This window comes from Lissotriton helveticus, chromosome 5_1, assembly GCF_964261635.1.
Source record: "Lissotriton helveticus chromosome 5_1, aLisHel1.1, whole genome shotgun sequence".
NCBI classification, from domain to species: Eukaryota; Metazoa; Chordata; class Amphibia; order Caudata; family Salamandridae; genus Lissotriton; species Lissotriton helveticus.
In genome coordinates, this window is record NC_136065.1 from 1,649,998,555 (window position 1) to 1,650,019,129 (window position 20,575).

Below are 20,575 nucleotides of genomic sequence, written 5' to 3' on the forward strand. Positions count from 1 at the left end.
TTTACCGCGCAAAGATGTACCACGTGAGGGGCGTCCCAAGGGGCGTTTCTATTGGAAATGTGATTTGGTATTAGGGAAAGTGACCCGGGAGGAGAGTAGAGCAGATGACTTTGGGAGCCTAAGGAAGCGGATGGGTAGGCAGATAGACTGATCAGGAGAGACCCATTATCAGAGAAGAGACAAAGAGAAGTGCGTGATCTTCTTAGGAAGTCACCACGGCTGACACCTAGAGGGGTAAAAATCTTGTTCAGTAGGGATGTCACTTAGTATAGTGTAGGGACAGACTAACCTGAATTTCTTTTCTGTAATGACTTTGAGGTTGCAGCTTGTATCCATTTTGGCAACCCTTATGATTTTCGAGCTTGTACTTATTATTCTGTTTTGTAGACTCAGATTGTTCAAAGAGTTTATGTTCATAGTGATACCAGTTTACCTTCTGAATCTCATTTTAAGAAGTTTGTATCTTCAGTTATCTTTGACTTTATATTAAATCTTTAAAACTTAATCCTGGTCAGTGGTCATTTAGAATGGTGTAAGTTCTTAATTGATTGACCTATTGTTAGATTGCCTTTTACTCAATGACAGGTACCAACGATCCAGTCGACTTGGTTTGGGAGCTGGTAAGGTAACTAGTAACCAGTAATCCAGCGTTAACAGTTGGTAGCAGAGGATGGTTATCTTCTTGAGGAAGGTAATCTAGAGAGGTTAGTTTACCCCAAGGCCCCTAGACATCGAGAGAAGAGCAGCGGAAGAATCGTACGCCGAAGGTGCAGACGGTGCGAGAAAAGCAGCAGTATCGGAGGAGAGTGAGTATAACAAGGGTCATGCGTGAACAGATTGCGGTGTTTTGTGTTGTATTCGTATTGTAATGTCTTGCGGAGTTGAATGCCTGTATTGTGAATGAGAGAAGGTTGTGAGCGCGCGCAACCTGGTAAAACTGGTTACCTGGTAAACGGGTGAACTGCTGAAATCTTAAGTTCAGGCCAGAGCTTAAGTGGTTTTGGGTGTATCGAACATCCAGGGTAGTTGTCAACCATAGTACGGAGGTCACGAGGTACCATTGACCGCCGTGGGACCGAGATAGGGGGAGTGTTAGAGTGAGTGTATGAGTAACGGACGCTGGTCGAAAGTTACTGTGTGTGAGAAACCTATCAGTGAAGGCGATTGTCTGGAAGTAATCGGAAAGACACTTCGTCAAGTTAAGGTGACAACTACAGAAAAGACTGTGGGCGTACAGTCAAGAAAGGTGATCGCTTGGACGGAAGTAATCATTTTTCAGAGTATGAATGGGACGCGTGCATGACCGAGGAGACGAGCTGAGAAAGGAGGGGAACTGCTGCGAAGGGGGACGGGTGACGTCGGCTAGAGCCGCGCTGTGATTGAGCGGTTGGTGTGACGTTAGCTAGAGCCGCGCTCTGGTTGGGCGGCTAGAGTGACGTCGGAGGAAAGCCGCGTACGGATAGGCCAGTTAGTGAGAACCACGCTGAGATTGGTGGATTGTCATCAGGAAGTAAACAAACGCAGAGAAAAGAGAAATCATGAAGTGTTTTAAGTGTTTGAAAGGGATTTTTAAAAGAAAAAGAAGTGAACATTATTACGGGGAAGAGGCTCCGCCGGAGGGTACACCAGCTCATTATATGGGAACGAATGTGGGGCTGCATACCATATTATGGATTGGGGCTTGGAATAAGCTTACGGAAGGGAATGAGGAAATGCAGTTCCCGAAGTACGGGACGTTTAAGTTAGAGGTGTTACATCAGCTAAAAGCAACTATGTCCTCATTGAAACCCTCGCCCAGACCAACACAGTTTGAGGCCCTTAATGCATGGATTAGGGCTGCACACGACAGAAATTTGAACAGGCGTCAACAAAGACTGACGCGATCGGTAAGAGCAGTGCGAGATTCTAAATGGGATGAGGAAGCAAAGCGGTGGAGGGTACAGGCCATCGAGGTAGAAAAAATTTATCCGATGAGGGAGGTGGCAGGAGGAGGAAACCTCATGGAGGAAGACGAGGAAAGCGAGTCAGAAGACAATCTGATAAACAGATTGCTAATGGATAGACCACCTCCAAGGGTGGGGGTGATAGAAGATAGGGGGCTCGCAAGGGAAGAAGGGAATGCCATAGAGGGGTATACACCACTCCCTATATCGGAATGGTCATCTATTAAAGGCGGAGAAATACCTCAAAACAACACTGTACAGAGTGTAGTGGGAACGTTTGTGGTGCAGAAAACGCCAACCACCGAAAGGGTTGAGTCTGTTGGATTGCCAGATGCTCTCCAAGTGCCTGTTACCATAGGACCCATAGTATCGATCTATAACCCTGAGAGAGATAGAGAGGAAGAACAGAGGCGATCAGATAGAGAAACGATTGAGATGGAAAGGAGGAATAATGTGACAAATGCATGGAAACAATTGCCAGGATCGGTAACGTGGAATACCCCATTAGACACAACTGTCGGTCCCAATTCAGGACAGGGAGGTCCGAGAGGACCAATGGATCTAAGGGGACCGCGGCCTAGGCCCTATTCAGAATTAAGAGCTGATTTGAGGGAGTGGGACGGGTCCGCAGTATCCCCGAGTAACAGGACAAGAATAGAATCAGAGTGGGAAACCAGGGGCAACGGGACTGTATCTCATTGTGGGGCCAGCGAGAGCAGTCAGGGCCGAGAAGGTCAAAGTCAGGAGAACAGAGGAGTTACCTGTCCAATGAATGGGAGGGAACAGCAGGAGCAGAATGGTAGGAGTACGGAGTGTGAGGAGGTGTCTCGCCTCATGCAAACAGAGGGAGACCAAAGAACGCAGGAGTACAGGGATAGGTTTAGGTGCACTCATCCTTCACATGCACCTGGGGAAAATGTATATCACTGGCAAAGAGGGAACAGTGAACGGTCACGTCATACATCGAGTGATCGGAGGTCACAGATGCATGAAGAATGTAAATGTAAATGTACAGGAATTTATATAGCGCAAATCACCGAGCGGTTTCTAAGCGCTTGCTTAGGGAACCCGTCCTGGTATTCCCCTGTGAGATAACCCCGGCAGGGTATCCGCAAGGTGAAAGCCAGGCATCCCACCACGAGGGGCCATTGTGGAGATTAAGCAAGCTATTGCCCAGAGTCGCAGAGTGTGAACCCGTGAATCGAGTAGGCACCGGAGCGAGAATTGTCATGTCCATGGACATTTTAGGACTCAAGACCCCGCCGAGCCGGGAATTGAACCCTGGTCCCGGGCTGACCTCTGCTTCCAGGTCTGCCTCCTCTAACCAGTGAGCCACACTTCTCCAGAAGAAAAAGGGAGTAACGGAATATCTTACCAGGTATCCCGTGAAACTAGACAGGATGGGGAACGCGGGGCTATGAGGCGCGAAGGAGTGTTTCACTACCCACCCCGAGAGGATGGAAAGGCATGGGATCTGGAGAGATGGGAACAGGGGAGGACTCCCGCTAATTCACCGGTGCCTAGGCGCAGGACTAGGAGCTGGGACGGGCGGGATGTGGAAGGAGCATCTGGAGCTGAGGTGCTAAAGGCTGCGATAAAGGTTAAAAGGCTTGATGTCTCCAGTCTAAAATCTGATCTAGACGAGATTATAGAAGGGACGGTGCCTTTAGAAAGGATTGACCTGTATGAGCAAGATGAGCTACTGTTCATAGCGAAGGATACTACTAGAAAAGCTAGAGCGATTCATGAGAAACTGACTAAGTTGGCAGACAGGTATGCTGTAGATTTATCTAGGACAAGGGCATTGCAGAGTAACCACAGATTACAATACTCAGACCAAGACCTAGATGAGAAGAGGACTACTGGATTGAAAACACACATAGGAGAATTGGTATCAGGAATAAGAGTGTGGAGAGAACTGGACAAATGGGAAGAAAGGTGGTCGAAAAAGGGCTCTGTTAGGCGGAGTACCAGTGTGATGACCCCAGAGAGAAGGGTAATGCAGATGGAGGCATTCCCTTTGCGAGAAGTATCAAACGGAAATTATGTACATGTGCCTTGGAGTAGAGGAGACTTAGCTGCATTTACCAACTCATTTCCGAAGTTAAGGGACAATCCAGTAGAGTGGTATAAGCAGGTAGAAAGGTTTGTAAAGATTTCGAAAGTATTGTGGATTGATTTGAAAACGTTGTTTGACATTGTGGTCCCATCTGATTTGTGGACCCCGTGCAAAACGAGTGTCGAATGGCCAAACACTGAACCAGTGAGGGATGCACGAACTAATGGACCGTCTGAGATTGTCATGCAAAAGTATGAAAGGGTAATAGCTTGGCTGAAAGATAAGGTACCACCACAGGATATAGATTGGGTGAAAATAGACCGAACTAGACAAGAACCGAAAGAGACCGTTCATGAGTTTTATGAAAGGTTGTTGAAAACATTCAAGCAATACAGTGGACTCGATGTAATGGATCCCAAAGATATAGGACAGTTTGTGTCTAAGTTCGTTTTGGGGTTGAGACCTGATATTTGTTTGATGATTCAGCAACATTTAATTTGTTGGCAAAACAAACCACTAGACGAGATCCTACGTTATGCGAGATACTGTAGTGACGAGATAGATTCCAAAGCTAAGAATTTAAAGGAGAAATTAATGGTGGTGCAAATGCAGTCAGCCGGGAAGGGCGGACAGCAGAAACAGGGAATGGGGACAATGGGACGGAAGTCAAGTGGCCAGAGCAAGGATAATGAAGAAGGTCAGAGACCTAGGGTAGACTTTGCCACTTTAAAGAAAACGACAAAGTGTCACCAGTGTCACCAGGTGGGACATTGGCGACGCGAGTGTCCCTTTAACCCTGAAAATGGAGAACTAGAAGTTGAAGAACAGGTTCAGGAGGTTCCAGCTCCAAAGGTATCAGTTACAGGAAGCAAGGGGGCCAAAGGGGGGACTTCGGCTCCACGAGCCCAGTTCCCACAACCACCGAAAATATCAGCAGGGGGAAAGGTCTTTAAACAAATGCCTCTCTTTATCGAGGAAGAAAAGTGTTATTATATTGATCCATTGACAGGACAGCGTGTGAGTAGTGAGGAGGACTGCACCCTCGGGGCAGTCCTAGAAGTGGATCAGAGAGGACCGTTTGTGGAGGCAGAAGTGGCAGGGTGTCCTACAACGTTCTTAGTGGATACTGGAGCTACTCGATCAACTCTGAGATCAGCGTTGGTTCCAGACTTGCCGATGTCAGGGGAAACCATTCAGGTGGTAGGAGTTGCAAATAAAAGAATGACTAGTCCCTTGACAGAACCAGTGTCTGTGAAGATAGGAAACCATGTGAACGTGCATCAGTTTGTGGTTTGTGACTCGAGTCCGGTATGTCTGTTAGGAAGGGATTTGTTGTGCAAATTGAACTGCACCATATACTGCACCCCGCAAGGAGTGGAAGTACAGACTACGGACAATGATGCCACTTTCCAGGTGACCAATTCAAAATCCTGTGTAGAATTATATCCTACTCTGACAGTAGAAGATCTTCCCCAAGACTTAAGAGATGCAGTGGCGTCAGAGGTATGGGATTTCACAGGAGAAGAAATAGGATTGATTAAAGGGGTAGAACCGGTAAAAATACTGGTAAAACCAAATGCCGAGTTTCCAAGAACGCCTCAATATAAATTGTCCCAGGAAACGATTGCAGGAATAAAACCTGTGATTGAGTCAATGATTCAACAGGGCATACTGAAAGAAATCGTGGGTAGTCCTTGTAACTCCCCGATTATGGGTTTGCAGAAACCTAGTGGGAAATTCAGGATAGTGCAGGATTTACGAAAAATTAACAACATAGTCGTTTCATGCTGTCCCGTGGTACCGAATCCATCAGTGATACTGTTTCAAATACCATGTCAAGCAGAATGGTTTACAGTGATAGATCTTTGTCAGGCTTTCTTTTCAATCCCATTGGATGAGGAGAGCAGGTATCTTTTCGCTTTTAAAATGGAAGATCGCGTTTTAACATGGTGTCGAATCCCACAAGGATTCACAGATAGCCCATCTATCTTCAACCAGTTGTTGAAAAAGAATCTCGAAAATCTAGTACTGCCCCATAACTCGGTTCTGGTCCAGTACATAGATGACCTACTTGTTGCGTCAGAGACAGAGGAAGCCTGTAAAGCAGATTCAATTGCCTTACTGAACCATTTAGCTGAAAATGGACATAAGGTATCTCCGAGCAAGTTACAGTATTGTCTGACTGAAGTGCAGTATTTGGGACACCGGTTAGAAAAAGGAAAACGCAAGGTGTCCCCAGAGAGGATTGAGGCGATAATGAAGATGAATGCGCCTACAACACAGAGAGAAGTTAGAATGTTCCTAGGAATGGTGGGTTACTGCCGACAGTGGATAGTTAACTTTTCACTGAAAGCAAAGCCCTTACAGAAGCTGACGCACAAGGAGGCGAGTGATCCGGTACCATGGGACGAAGAATGTCTGGTGGCGTTCCTGCAGCTGAGAGACGATTTATGTCGTGCTCCGGCTCTGGGAATGCCCGATTACGAGAAATCATTTTCACTCTATTGCTGTGAGAGAGAGGGATGTGCTTTGTCAGTCTTGGCACAGACCCACGGAAATGCCCGTAGACCAGTTGCATATTTTTCGGCTACATTAGATCCAGTAGCCGCAGCGTTGCCCGGATGTCTCAAATCCGTTGCTGCAACGGGTGTCAGCATTGAAAGGAGCGAGAGTATTGTGATGGGGCATCCAGTAGTGGTGTATGTACCACATTCAGTTGAATTATTAATGACCAGGACGAAGACGCAGCATCTGACCAATAGTAGGCTCACGCGCTACGAGCAAGTTATTCTTGCCGCAGAGAACGTGACTCTCAGGAGATGCTCTGTCTTGAATCCTGCTACTTTGATGCCATTACCTACTGTAATAGAAGGCGAAGGATGTGAAGACCACGATTGCCTTGATGTGACTGAACTATGCACGAAACCCAGACCAGATATTGTGGATGAGCCATTGTCTGACCCCGATGAGATTTATTTTGTTGATGGCTCATGTTTAAGAGACGATACTGGTCGGTTGAGACAGCTTATGCTGTTTGTACCATTACTGGAGTTGTGGAAGCCGCTTGCCTGGAAGGAGTACATTCCGCACAGGTAGCAGAAATTATTGCCCTAACACGTGCCTGCATAGCAGGAAACGGAAAGAAAGTCACCATATACACTGACAGTCAATATGGTTTCGGTGTGGTTCATGATTTCGGGCAGTTGTGGTCTCAGAGAGGTTACATGACCTCCTCTGGTTCGCCCATTCGAAATGGAGAATTTGTACGATTGTTGTTAGAAGCATTGCAAGGTCCTGTTGCCATTGCCATAGTGAAATGTGTAGCTCACACCAAGAATACAGACTTTGTATCACAGGGCAACAGGTACGCTGATGAGGTCGCACGCTACTGTGCAGAACAAAATTATTCTTTCTCAAAAGTGGAAATTGATGGTACTGAAGAAAAGACAGAATTGAGCATGATGTTAGAGACAGTGGATACCTGGGAAGATTTAAGGGTAATGCAGGAGAACGCACCAGAAACTGAGAAAAAGGCATGGGAAACAGCAGGTTGTGTGCGAAGTGAAATGGATTTTTGGGTTTCAGCAGATGGGAGGGCTGTGTTACCTGAAGAATTAGCTAATCCCATGGCAAGAGAAATACATGGTCCAGTACATCTAGGAAGAGATGCTATGCTGAGAGTTTTTAGGCAGACTTGGTATTGCCCGAAATTCAGAATAGCAGCAGAATCAGTATGCAAGCGATGTGTTACTTGCCAACAGCTGAACGTAGGCAAACGTACACCAGTCACACTGAGTCACATTGGGAGGTCGGGGGGGCCTTTCAATAAAATGCAACTAGATTTCATTGAAATGCCAAGAGTTAACCGCCTTAGGTATGTGTTGGTGATTGTATGCGTATTTTCCAGATGGGTTGAAGCGTACCCTACACGTAGGTGCGATACACTCACAGTGGCTAAATTGTTACTCAGGGAGTTGATACCGCGCTTCGGGGTGCCTGCCTCTCTGGAATCGGACAGAGGAAAACATTTTAACAGCGAAATAGTGAAGATGTTGTGTTCCACACTAAAGATTGATCAGAAACTGCATTGTAGTTATCGACCAGAAGCCTCAGGAATTGTGGAACAAGTGAACGGCACTTTGAAGAATAGGTTGGCTAAAGTAGTGTCATCCACATCTTTGAGTTGGCCAGATGCTCTTCCTTTAGTGCTCATGAGCATGCGCAGCACACCTGACAGGAGGACAGGTCTCTCCCCACACGAGATTCTGATGGGGAGGGCCATGAGACTTCCCACAGTTCCAACTGCTGCCCTATTGAATATTACAGATGATCTGATCTTGGATTATTGTAAAGGACTGTCTGACGCCATCCATTCTGTGTCCCTTCAGGTGCATGCGGCTGAAGTTCCAGCATCAAGGAATCTGTGTCATGACCTGAACCCAGGTGATTGGGTGTTGGTCAAGAAGCACGTCCGGAAGAACTGCCTGGATGTTCGCTGGCGTGGGCCCTTTCAGGTAATCCTGATCACTAACACCGCGGTGAAGTGCGGGGGGCTGCCAAATTGGATCCATGCATCCCATACTCGAAGAGTTCCAGCACCTCTAGAAGAAACAGCTCCTATCCCAGACGAAAGTCCAGAAGTGGAAGAAGAGTCACAAGAAGGGATCGAAACAGCTGAGGGGGTGTCGGAAGAAGTTGGGAACGCATTGGATCCAGACGAAGAGAGAAGACAGAACGGCAGTGAGACTGAGGACGCAACTGAAGGAGAGAGCAGTAGTGAATACGACTCAGACTCAGATCCGTATCAGAGCGATCAAGAGCCAAGTGAGAGGACGAGGAATAGGAGAATAAGGCTAGGAGCTGCCACTTGGCCGGAAAGGAGAAGGAGGCTAAGTTTAAGGTCAGCTCAGGAAGAAACACTTGCTCCTATATCCGAAGACTCAGATCCAGAAGAAGATACCCAGGATAGAGCCGAGGAAGGTCTTAGAAGATCAAGGAGGGTGCGAGTGCCTAGCAGAAGATACTCTACTCCCGATTGGACCTACCTCGTTGCAGATGTCTGGGGGACACAGAACCGGGAGGATCAGGGAAGTGGACCTGGTCAGAACTGACCCGATCATCACAGTGCAAATAAGGTTCCTGCTGCCAGGAGCGGAGACCGAAAGGTTGCTGACCCTCAACATCGTTCATCCTCCTCTCCTGAGCGGAATAAGAAAATTGATTTTAGAGACAGTTGAGTTCCCAGTTTGCTGTTCACGATATCCAATATTGGAGGGAACTCTTCTTCGTTTGGAAATGCTTGAGCGAGTAGTAGAAATTCTTGGAATGCTCATTGTTGTGGATTAATACCTTATTGTAAATGTCTTCAAAGGGGCGTAGAACTGGGAAAGTGAAGAAAGTGATCTTGGTTAGAACGGACCCCTTTGTAACTGTGGATGTAGAATTGATAGTACCAGGAGTGGAAATTGAAAAGACGTTAACTCTCAATTTCGTCCGTCCACTAGTCCAGAGTGAAATAAGGAGAATAATCCTAGAGACAGTTGACTTTCCATGCTGTTGCACGAATTGCCCAGAACTTGAGGGAATGTTTCTTCGGATGGATATCTATGAAGACGTAGTGTCACTCCTTGAGCCATTTATAGCTTCAGACTGTTAAAAGACTTTTTGAAAATAATTTTGTAAAATTGATGCAAAGATAACCTAGCGCCGAGTGGAAGAAAACAAAATGGTAGGGGTTTCCTTTTAGCGGATGGAGAAGGGCTAGGGTTGTCTGTTTTCTACAGGACTTTAAACTGCTTTGCGGAGTAAATTGTCAGCTTTTCAGAGTCAAAAGAAAGAGACATTGCGTGAAAGAAAGACTTTGGTCGAAAAGAAGAAGAAGTTAATGCTGGAAGAACATCCAAAGCTACACTGTTTGAGAACATGGAGGCTGGCAACCCGAACCGCAGGGCAAAATGCATAGTTGGCACACTTTTAGGAGTAGTGATTTCTCTGATAGTTTTAGTGGTTACTGTCTCATACATAGTGGGACACGAGAGGGATGCAACTGCAGACAAAGAAGTTAAGGGAGTGTCAACACAGAGAGCGACTACTGTAAATTATAAGGGAAACATCAATGATAAAGACAAAACGTTGCTAGATGCAGAAATAAAAAGGTTACACACTGACGAGTCACAGGGAAATTTCAGGTCAAATGCTTATGCCAAATTACTTTATGAGTACATTGATGTCACGGAGGCGAAGAATTGTTACGTTTGTATGCAGTTACCAGCTTCTGTGGATGAGGGTATAAGATACCATCATCTTCCATTGACATATGGAATCACATGTAGTTTGTTGTTGAGCATATTCTATGGACGAGAAGGATTCGAGTATTATTTCTCGAATTTCGACTCGACATTACCAGAGGTTCCAAATTACAAGCATTTAAACAAGTGGGATTATTACAAGAGCGAAGACAGATTACACAAATGGTTTATTCCATGGAGAACGATAGATACATCACATGCCCGAAGAAATAATCTGACTTGTCAGGTATCAGAAATCGAGAAGAAGTTTATAGGGCAGGTGGATACTCGATACAGAAGGCAGAATATTCAGAAAGCTTCAGGACATTGGGAGACAGATTGGACCAAAGAGGAAAGGGAACACCAAAGGAAGGGTAGCAAAGGTCCAATTGCCTTAGATAAAGAGAAAAGGGGGAAACTATGTATACACAGAAGTTACTCCTATTATGAGAATTTGTTTGTAGGGGAAGTCAGTTGTGAACATGCTTTCCAATTAGAGTATTACTCAAAAGATTTTTTGAAAGAAATGCAAGCCATACCAAATGTATATTTTGTGTGTGGAAGGAATGCCTATGTGAGGTTACCAGACAATTGGTACGGTTCATGCTATTTAGCGATTGTCTTTCCCAAAATATACCATGCTGAGGATTTAGAGACAACAAAGAGAGGAAAACAAACTAGGGGGAGAAGAGATCTGGCCGCTGAAGAAGTGGTTGGAGATGTATTTGGGGTTGTTATTTCCATTTTTGGGATTGATATTGAATGACATTAAGATCAGGAGGTTAGCTACAGTCGTAGATAGGCTATCTGCCAGTACTGCTAGATCATTGATGCTGGTGGAAGGTGAGATGCAATCGATTAGGGCAATGGTTCTTCAGAACCGACTTGCTTTAGACGTTCTGTTAGCTAAAGAGGGAGGAGTCTGTAAGGCTTTGAAGGTCCAGGAATGCTGCACTTACATTCCGGACAATTCAAAACCTCTAGAGAAGTATATACGAAACATCACTGCAATTCACCATGAAATTGAGGATCTGGCAAAGGTCAACGTGTGGGAAAAGGTAGGTCACGGAATGGGTAAAGTTGGAGGTTGGGTTGCCAACCTAGGAAAGGGTATCATTTGGTACATACTGAAACCCATCATCATAATTGTGATTTGTGTGATCACTTTGTGGGGATTGGTGCGTTTGTATCAGTGGTATAGAGCAAATAGGTTGCAGAGATCTATGAGAAAACAGGAGAAAAAGTTGATAGCGATGCAGGACACTCAATACAAGAGTTTGAAAGCTTTGGAGACAATGAAAAGAGGTGGCACTGCCACGACTTCACTTTGAAGGGTTCTACATTTTTGTGATGGTGTCTTGATGGTGATGACCCCTGAAGGTCATCAAAGGGGGGATTGAGAGAGCACAAGTCTGAAAAAAAAATGTATAAGTGCACCATATTTACAAGCACGTAGTTAGTTTAAACATGTTTGCACACGAGTGTCTTACATTCAGTAGTGAAATGTATAGAATGTTTAAGTAGAGTAACAATAATCATAACTGTGTGAGATTAATGTAGAAATGTTTGGGATGAATATGAAAACCTCACGTTCTCATGTTAAAGGAATCATATAAGAGTTAAGTGAAAACTCTGAAAACCAGTATATTGTGTAGGCCTCATGGCAATTCACAGAAAATCTAAATGTGCTGCTAAAATAATGTGAGGTGGGGTTAACGTGGTTCTTCCAAAATTGTATTATCGAAACTTAGTATGGAAATATATGCTTTGTAGATGTGTTGTTTTAGAAACGTATGCTAGTTAAGAATGCTGTTTAAATCAAGTTAATGTTTTAGAGTGCAGGGACTCGCTTCATGTAAATCAAGTAGGCCTGAACTGATAATGTCATCTCCTTTGATGTCAAAATCAGTAGAGAAGTGGCGGCACTCGTAGTAGAAAATATTCACTGATGTGAATGGTGTAAACAAAATTCGTATTTTTCGGGTGCCAGGAAATAGTCCCTTCCGGCCGGTAGGGGACTGGTAATTGTATTGAACAAAGGGGGAGTGCAGGAGCGTCCTGCACTGTTTCCAATGGCACTCCAATCGGAGTATGAACTCCTGTATTGTTTTTTCTTTGCCCCGGCAGCCTCGCATGTCGCGCGCTGTCTCACTTGACATTCGATCAGTCACTATCCCCTGATGAAGGGCCTAGCCCGAAATGCATAGGGATGATGTACCGATGTACGGATGTAATTAAAAAGTGGAATTCACTTCTACCTTGCAAGATCGTCACTATGATGTAATATGTGACTCTCTGATTAAATATACTTCTAAAAGGATTACTATTGATTACGTCCATTCTACATTGCTAATATTTTGCAAAGAAAAAACAATACAGGAGTTCATACTCCGATTGGAGTGCCATTGGAAACAGTGCAGGACGCTCCTGCACTCCCCCTTTGTTCATCTCCTTTGATGTGCCATGTGCTCGTTAGAAGAGAAGTTGAGAGGCGTCTAGTGCAGAGATTCGCGTGTGCTTTATAGCTTATAGATATGGTAAAGTCTGGAATTTGAGGCCCACTGCAGGACGAACTGTATGCAGGTGCGAGGGTCCTAATCAGCTAGAATGAAAGGGGGCTTTGTTCAGTGGCGCTTGGCGCAGGCCTGTAGGAGTCTTCAGGAATTTCAGGGGGTATCGGCGCACTGGAGAAGAAGCCTGGGAACCAAGGTCAACTTTAACGAGGGTCTTGAAGAGTATCATCATGGAGTTTACCGCGCAAAGATGTACCACGTGAGGGGCGTCCCAAGGGGCGTTTCTATTGGAAATGTGATTTGGTATTAGGGAAAGTGACCCGGGAGGAGAGTAGAGCAGATGACTTTGGGAGCCTAAGGAAGCGGATGGGTAGGCAGATAGACTGATCAGGAGAGACCCATTATCAGAGAAGAGACAAAGAGAAGTGCGTGATCTTCTTAGGAAGTCACCACGGCTGACACCTAGAGGGGTAAAAATCTTGTTCAGTAGGGATGTCACTTAGTATAGTGTAGGGACAGACTAACCTGAATTTCTTTTCTGTAATGACTTTGAGGTTGCAGCTTGTATCCATTTTGGCAACCCTTATGATTTTCGAGCTTGTACTTATTATTCTGTTTTGTAGACTCAGATTGTTCAAAGAGTTTATGTTCATAGTGATACCAGTTTACCTTCTGAATCTCATTTTAAGAAGTTTGTATCTTCAGTTATCTTTGACTTTATATTAAATCTTTAAAACTTAATCCTGGTCAGTGGTCATTTAGAGTGGTGTAAGTTCTTAATTGATTGACCTATTGTTAGATTGCCTTTTACTCAATGACAGGTACCAACGATCCAGTCGACTTGGTTTGGGAGCTGGTAAGGTAACTAGTAACCAGTAATCCCGCGTTAACAGAACCATAAACTATTGCCTCACCCCTTTCGATCGCCTGACGAACGCCTGACAAACGCCATTCTCACCCCGCCGGGCAAGCCCCGCCGGGCAAAGCCAAATAAGCCAAGCATATTTGAAGTTCCTTTGAAAGTCAGAGCGAGGACTATGACCTCTGTTCCGACTGAGTCTGCATCCACAGAAAGGATGAAATAAGGATCTAGAAATTTCACCAAGGAGATGTGAACTTCATCCCCCTTAAAATACTTTTCCTCCCAGATGCCCCGGCTCTTAGTCAAATGAGGTTAATCTTCAAAACCCCACCCCCACTAACCATAAATATCCGACTCTCCTGCTGTCCATTCAAATGATACAAGGTATCTTGTACATAGAGAGAATGTGAGAAAAAGCAGAATCGCTTCATAGATTTGGTGACCTTGGAAGGGTCGGCTGGATAAAGAAGTGAACCTGATTTGGGGAAAAAAAGTATCGTGATGGGGATGAGGAAAAGAGAACATGGACCACATTCACAAGTTAGAGAAATAAATGTAATAGGTTGAATGGTTTTAAAAAGTTAACTTTGAGCATGAATTGTGTTTTTTAAACTGCAAAGAATTAAAAAATCAATGTGGGATTGGAGGCACAATCTGAGCAGAAAGCACCATTGTGAAATCTAAGGTCAGTGGACAATCGATATTTGCCCGGCGGTATCGCCTTTTTAACCCACCAAATATTAATCAATGAAGAGGCAGGCGCTGGAGACGGGAAGGCAGGAAACAAGGTTTATTCTCTCTGGAGGAGAACACATCAGTTCAGACAGCAGGTATCGTCATGAGGTGCTCTAACCGCATCTCTGAGGCCTGGCCTCTTATACACAGTTAAATGAATTTTATTGCAGGTAACACAGTCTTGTAATGCTTTGAAGTATGAAAGGACATCCTCTGAATCTCCCCTTCAGGCCCGTTCCCACACACATTTACAGTTGAAGTCCCAACCCCGGTCACAATAGGTGATGATTATCGCGCAGCTGGACATTCCGCCGATTCACGGAATGTGGGGGTTTGATCGGATCTCATAGGGTGGGGGCTTTGATCAACTCGGGGGTCCTTTGATGAGGGAAGCTTTCTACTGTACGGGGAGGGGCGAAAAACAGTATCGGCAGAGCTAGGTGTCGGCCTGGGAACGAGGAAGACAAACGGGCACAGGAAAAATTTTGCATCAAAGGGCCTGGGACCATGAAAGGAATGAAGGGAGGTGTCGCGCCGGGAACAGGATGGGGCTCTGAGGCAGAGTTGCGCTGGAGAGGGGTTTATGACCCAAGGCATGCGAGAGCGGGGGGGGGGGTTGTCAGCGTGCGGGCTTTGCGAGGGTGAAGGGCTATGCTGGGGGGTCAGTGGCGTGCAGAGGGTGGTTCTGATCGAGGCACCTAAAATGGCAGGTGCGCACGACAAAAGTGTGGCATCCGGGGAAAATGCAAGATGGCGCAGATAATGTTTACCAAACCGTACTAAATTTCCACAGTCCTCCCTTTAACATATCCAAGACATCTTGCTGGCCTAGTTCCTATCCATGTCTACCGTGGTGGTCATAAGTAAAAGTAGGAACCCAGGTGAAGGAGCTTATAAACATTACGTTTAAAATCTTTCGTCTTAGGAGGCGGGTCTATTGAAAAACTCGTTTACAGGAAAGTCATAGTAATGCAATGTCGGGAAAAAACAATTCTGTAGTGAGAGCATTGAGTACATTTCATACATGCTTATAGTTATTCGAAAATGTGAGCTGATAGGTTGTTACATATGTAGTTCCGTTCATATTTGGTTGGAGCATAATTCATTACAATGGTGGCTGGGAGAGAAAATGAGACGTATTAAAAACAATAATCAGGGGTGTCATTGTTCGAAGGGGAGGTCCTATTGTCATGGACCATTATTAGTGAGTTCTCGGCATTCTTTGTCGTCTTCTGTTGGCACGGTGGAGCGATGAGTCCAGCTCTCTTCCGAGCTCCGCGTTGCAGGGCATGACCTTTTCCTCGCTTTCCTGGTCGAAAAGGTCCTTTTCGCCCTGTGTCCTTTGGAGTCAATTGTCAAAAAGTTCAGGTGGAAGAAGTGTGTGTGTAAGTAGTCCATAGGGTAGGTCGGAGAAAAAGGGGGGATGGAGCAGGGCCAAATCGGGAACAGACCAGGGGGGCGGAGAATTTCAGGTAGGCGGGCTCATGACCGAATTCAGAGAGCGGGGACTTCTCGGCACACATTGAACATTGAGCAGGGGCATCAGGTCAGCCCTTTCCTCTCATTTTGTCGGAAACAGTGCCTCGTCCTGCAACTCCTTTCTGTCGCGGTCTCGCCTCGGCCAATGTCGCAGATGTTCCATGATCTGTAGTCAGGCCACGTGCTCCCACATCCGGTCTCTCCTTCCTCCGACAACGGTACCCTTAAATGAGTTCGAAAAGACAGTCTTTAGAGAATTGGCAGAGGAAGGTAATTACATAAGTCTATTTCTCTCTCAGCTCCAAGCAAACGAGAAACATCCGTTATATTGGGGTTCACAACCAACATATAAATAATTGATGATGGGCTTGCTGGGTTTGCTACAACTTTCCTTTACAACTATTTCTTTGGTGCTTGTTGGCGTTACATTCATTGTCGTGGTACGAAATCTGGTACCTATTTCATTGTATTTTGTGTATTACAGTTACGTCAGTTCTTCTGACAGAGACCCACCTTCCTAGTACGAGCCTTACAAAGCTATACAGTTCTCCAGGACTTTATATTTTTCAAAAAAAGGTGCAACGTGCTATCACCATGGTCTGATGGGTATCTTTCTGAGGAACGAGCATAGGCTAAACATTTTTCATTTCTATCAATGCGTCCTACCCTTTAGCTAAACATTTTCCTTCACCAGGGTTCAGTGTGACAATTCCTTCATTTCAGTCTAATCTTAACCTTTGCAGAACATTATTCTAATTCCTACGTAGTGTCTTACAACCTGACTGCTTCATAAAAACGGGGGGGGGCTTGCGATAACTATTTGATTCATCCTTGGGGTGCCCGGGGTCTTATAGAAAACAACTAGGAACATAGCAAACTGGGGTGAGGGACATTTTAAAAAAACTCTCATCCGGGTCAGCTGATACTAAACTGGGGGCGCTCGGGGATGCTTCGATCACCTTTATTGTTTGGGCATTTGAGATAGTTCGGGACGGGGAAGGTCACGTTACCTGAGGCATTTTTATCGTAGTAGCCACTGACATATAGTTCCCTTAATATGGGCCAGATTAGAGAACCTCAGTCGTCTTACCTGTCCTTTCCCGTTTGGCCAATTCTAGGTTTCATCAATATTTAGTAGAAAGGAGAGGCAGTAACATGGCATCAAAGTGATTTTATCTAAGACAAATTTTTGCAAATACCCGCGGTATTTGGAGCCAATTGGGGGGTGTACTAGGGGTGGCGGTTTGCCAATTTTTGGTGCTAGTCGTTCGGAAGAGTGAGTGTGTGGAGGGGGGAGAGAGAGAGAGAGAGAGAGAGAGAGAGAAAGAGAGAGAGAGAAAGAGAGAGATGTGCAACAAGTGGCTAAATAGTACACGTGCAACATAGGGAGTGGCCGTGCATTAAGATAGGCTATTCAGCGCACTACACAACATAAGACATTACGGGTCCGTGTTAGAATTTCGAAAGCATGCAGTTTGGGACGGACGAGCATTAGGCAGGGTAGAGGGGGCATGCATTGAAAAAAAGACACCATTGCATCGCACTTCTCGCACTCTCGGTCCGCCGACCAGTCAAGTCAGCGCCTCAGTCGCACAAAAACATTTTCTCATAGATTCAGACATACGTGACACGTGTCCATTCACGCAACACGGCACAGGTTCAGACATACGTGACACGTGCCCATTCACGCAACACGGCACAGGGGTGACCGTGTTTTATCATATCATACAATCTCTTGGCTCTTTCGCTACAAGAGTAGTTTGTGGGTGTGCTTAGGTGCCATCTGGCAACGTTAGTCCGCTTCGTGCATCAGACATGGCGTAACTTCGGATCTCCACCATACCTAAGTCGTGATTCCAATGTAACCTGCAGAGGGAGGAAAAGAGGGGAAGGGAGGGGGACAACATTCGCGCATTTCAAATGCATGGGCACGAAAGTTCTTTACTTACCTCATACTCGTCTTGTCTCCTCGGGATAGAATCCCTGGGGTCTTGGTTTCCGAAGCCGGGGGAGGGGTGGGGTAGTGTGGCAAGAATGGCGAGCGATAGGTAGTTCATGAGGGAGACGGGCCGAATGTGACATCATAGGCCGTGTATTGGAAAACGTTAAAGAAAATCAGAAGCGCTTAGGGCGAGGTATCTAGTTTGTAGACGTATCTAGCTATCGGGGTCCTTAAATCCCCTTCCAATGTTGTGATGTTCTAAGGCATATCGGCTCTTCGGCCAACTCTGCTCCCTAGTACCTTTTAGTGCCATACCCTTATAACATTCTATCATTTACACCGTTTCACTTTACCCGTCCTCAGAAGTCGAGGTCCTTCCCCGTGCGTTAGTTCTTGAGTCAGTCGCATACTTGGGGGCAGGGTATCGTGTCGCAGATTCGATCCTTCATCCGGGGCTGGGCACCCATCTTTCGATAACCTTAAAAAGAGAACAGAGCAGGGTGCACAGAAAATCTCTCCCGCTGATCCCACATTTTACAAAAAGCATGCAATACCCAGTTCATAGTTTGGAAAACCTTTATTTGCACAATCGTTCAGCATGTTGATATGACAGTATGATCTCGGTTTGGCCGGACACGGCAATGGCTAAAGTGCGTACAGTAGGGGATGATTTTGCAGTATTGGGAATATTAAGAATATTAGAAAGGCTTATTCATTCATTTGCAGGGAAGTAAAATGTCTATCGATAGTTGAGGGATCAAGGGGCATTCATTTCATAATTGGAAGCACATTTGGACTAGTTGCAATCAACTTTTCCTATATGTATACCGTGGGCGTGTGTCGTAAGCGAGGTTATGTATCGGCTACAATAAACATCAAAATAAAATTGTACATTTGAAAAAAACATTTTTCACGGGACCCTTTTACATGTTCGTCGAGTGAACCGTCCCTCTTTTTCGTCAAGTGTACAAAGGATCATATACATATTTCAGAACATCGAGTCTCTTTAGCTAAAAGTACCACGAGGTGTTCGTAAGTTCCTATTGATACCGGCGCCATTTTGGGGCGGGGCCGGGTTAGTCCGGAAGTAGCATCAGGGAAAAATGTTTCTTACAACCGGCAGTTGGACCAGAGTCCTTTTCGGCAGTTCAAGAATTCATGCTAACAGAAGGAGTGGTTATGTCATGCTTATTTCGCTAGCGATCAAGGCAGTTGTTCCTCACCGGAAGCCTGCAGGGGCCGAGGGCTCCTGGGACTTTTGTAGAATCTTCAAGGCTGCGGAGATGCTGTCGGAGGTGGGGGCTCGTGCCCCGGTGGGCAAGCGCCCGAGTTACATTGCTGGTCAAAGTTACTCTAGCGGCCTAGACCCGCCTTCCAGGGGGCCCAGACGCCATTTTGAGGTCCTGCAGCAGCCGCCCTTCGTCGAGCCTGCAAGAGTGGAAGAGACCCTTGGGGTGAAAGAAAAGGAACTCTGTGTCGTAGGAGCAGGACATTCGGCTAGGGTGCAGCTGTGGCGCCCCCACCTGGGGGGGGGGCGAGGGAGACTCGTTCGCGCCGTCTCCCTCTCCCAGTGCACCCCACGCTGCTCTCTTTCATGGGCCTGCACGATGGCCTTTCCACATCTCGTGCTCCACAAGTCCCATGTTCAGTGCTGCGGAAGTACGGCCACCTGCGGCGCACATTCGGTGCTGCACAAGTATCGGTGCAGCCATTGCATGTTCGGTGCTGCGCAAATATGGGCACCGTTGCATGTTCGGTGCTGCGCAAGTATTGGCGCCGCCCGGCTGGAGGATTTCGGTGCCGGGCCGGGGGGCTGGGAAACCTCCTATCCATGGAGGTGGGAGAGGCTCGTCCGCGCCGCCTCTCCCTCCCAGCCCAACTGGGACAAATTTCTGCAGACGTATTTGTGATGGCCGGACTGGGGCTGGGAAGCCTCCTACCTGTGGAGGTGGGAGAGGCTTGTCCGCGTCGCCTCTCCCTCCCAGCCCGACCTGGTCTAATTTCAGCGGAGGTAAAGAAGTGGCGCCTGGCGTGTTGCTGCTGCCATTACGGAGGAGAAAAGGAAAAATGTGTCCCGTCCGTCTCTGGGCCGGGCCTCCGGTGGATGTCGGCCGGACGCCCCTTGCTCTGGCCCCATGAACGGGTTCCTTGGCTCATCGGCTGCAGCCGGATTCAGTTGGCCCCAGTCCCTGGCCATTGGTGGCCGGACCGCTGGCCCCAGTCTCTCCTCCGGCTCCCCCCTATGTTACGATTTCCTGGCCGACTGTTGGCAGCAGGACCCGCCTTATATGGGTTGCTGCCGGCTGGGCGTAGCCGCAACCCTGCCCCACCTTGGAAGTTTCCAGAGTGGGGGGATGTTCTGCTGACTTTCATTTTCTACAGTTTACCGTTCTTGTTTCTAGCGTTTCCTGTTGTTAGGGCATTAATAGGAGTTATTATTACGTATTGTTATTGTTTTTGCTCGTTATGTTAAATAAAAGTTCATGTTCATCAGTGGCCTACTGATTTCGTTTTCCCATTCCTTTCTTTCCAGGTTGTTTCACGCTAAAGTTTCTGTTAACCGAAGTTAAGTAACACGGAAACACAGGCAGAGGGATGACGTAGATTCATGCATCACGTACACACAAACTCAGACGGGGAGACAGTACAAGTATTATATACAAAGACCCGAGACAAACATAAAACAGTTATTGGCCATAATTATCTTTTACCCTAAACTTTCCCTACTTGGCTAAACGTAAGAATGCTTGATCAC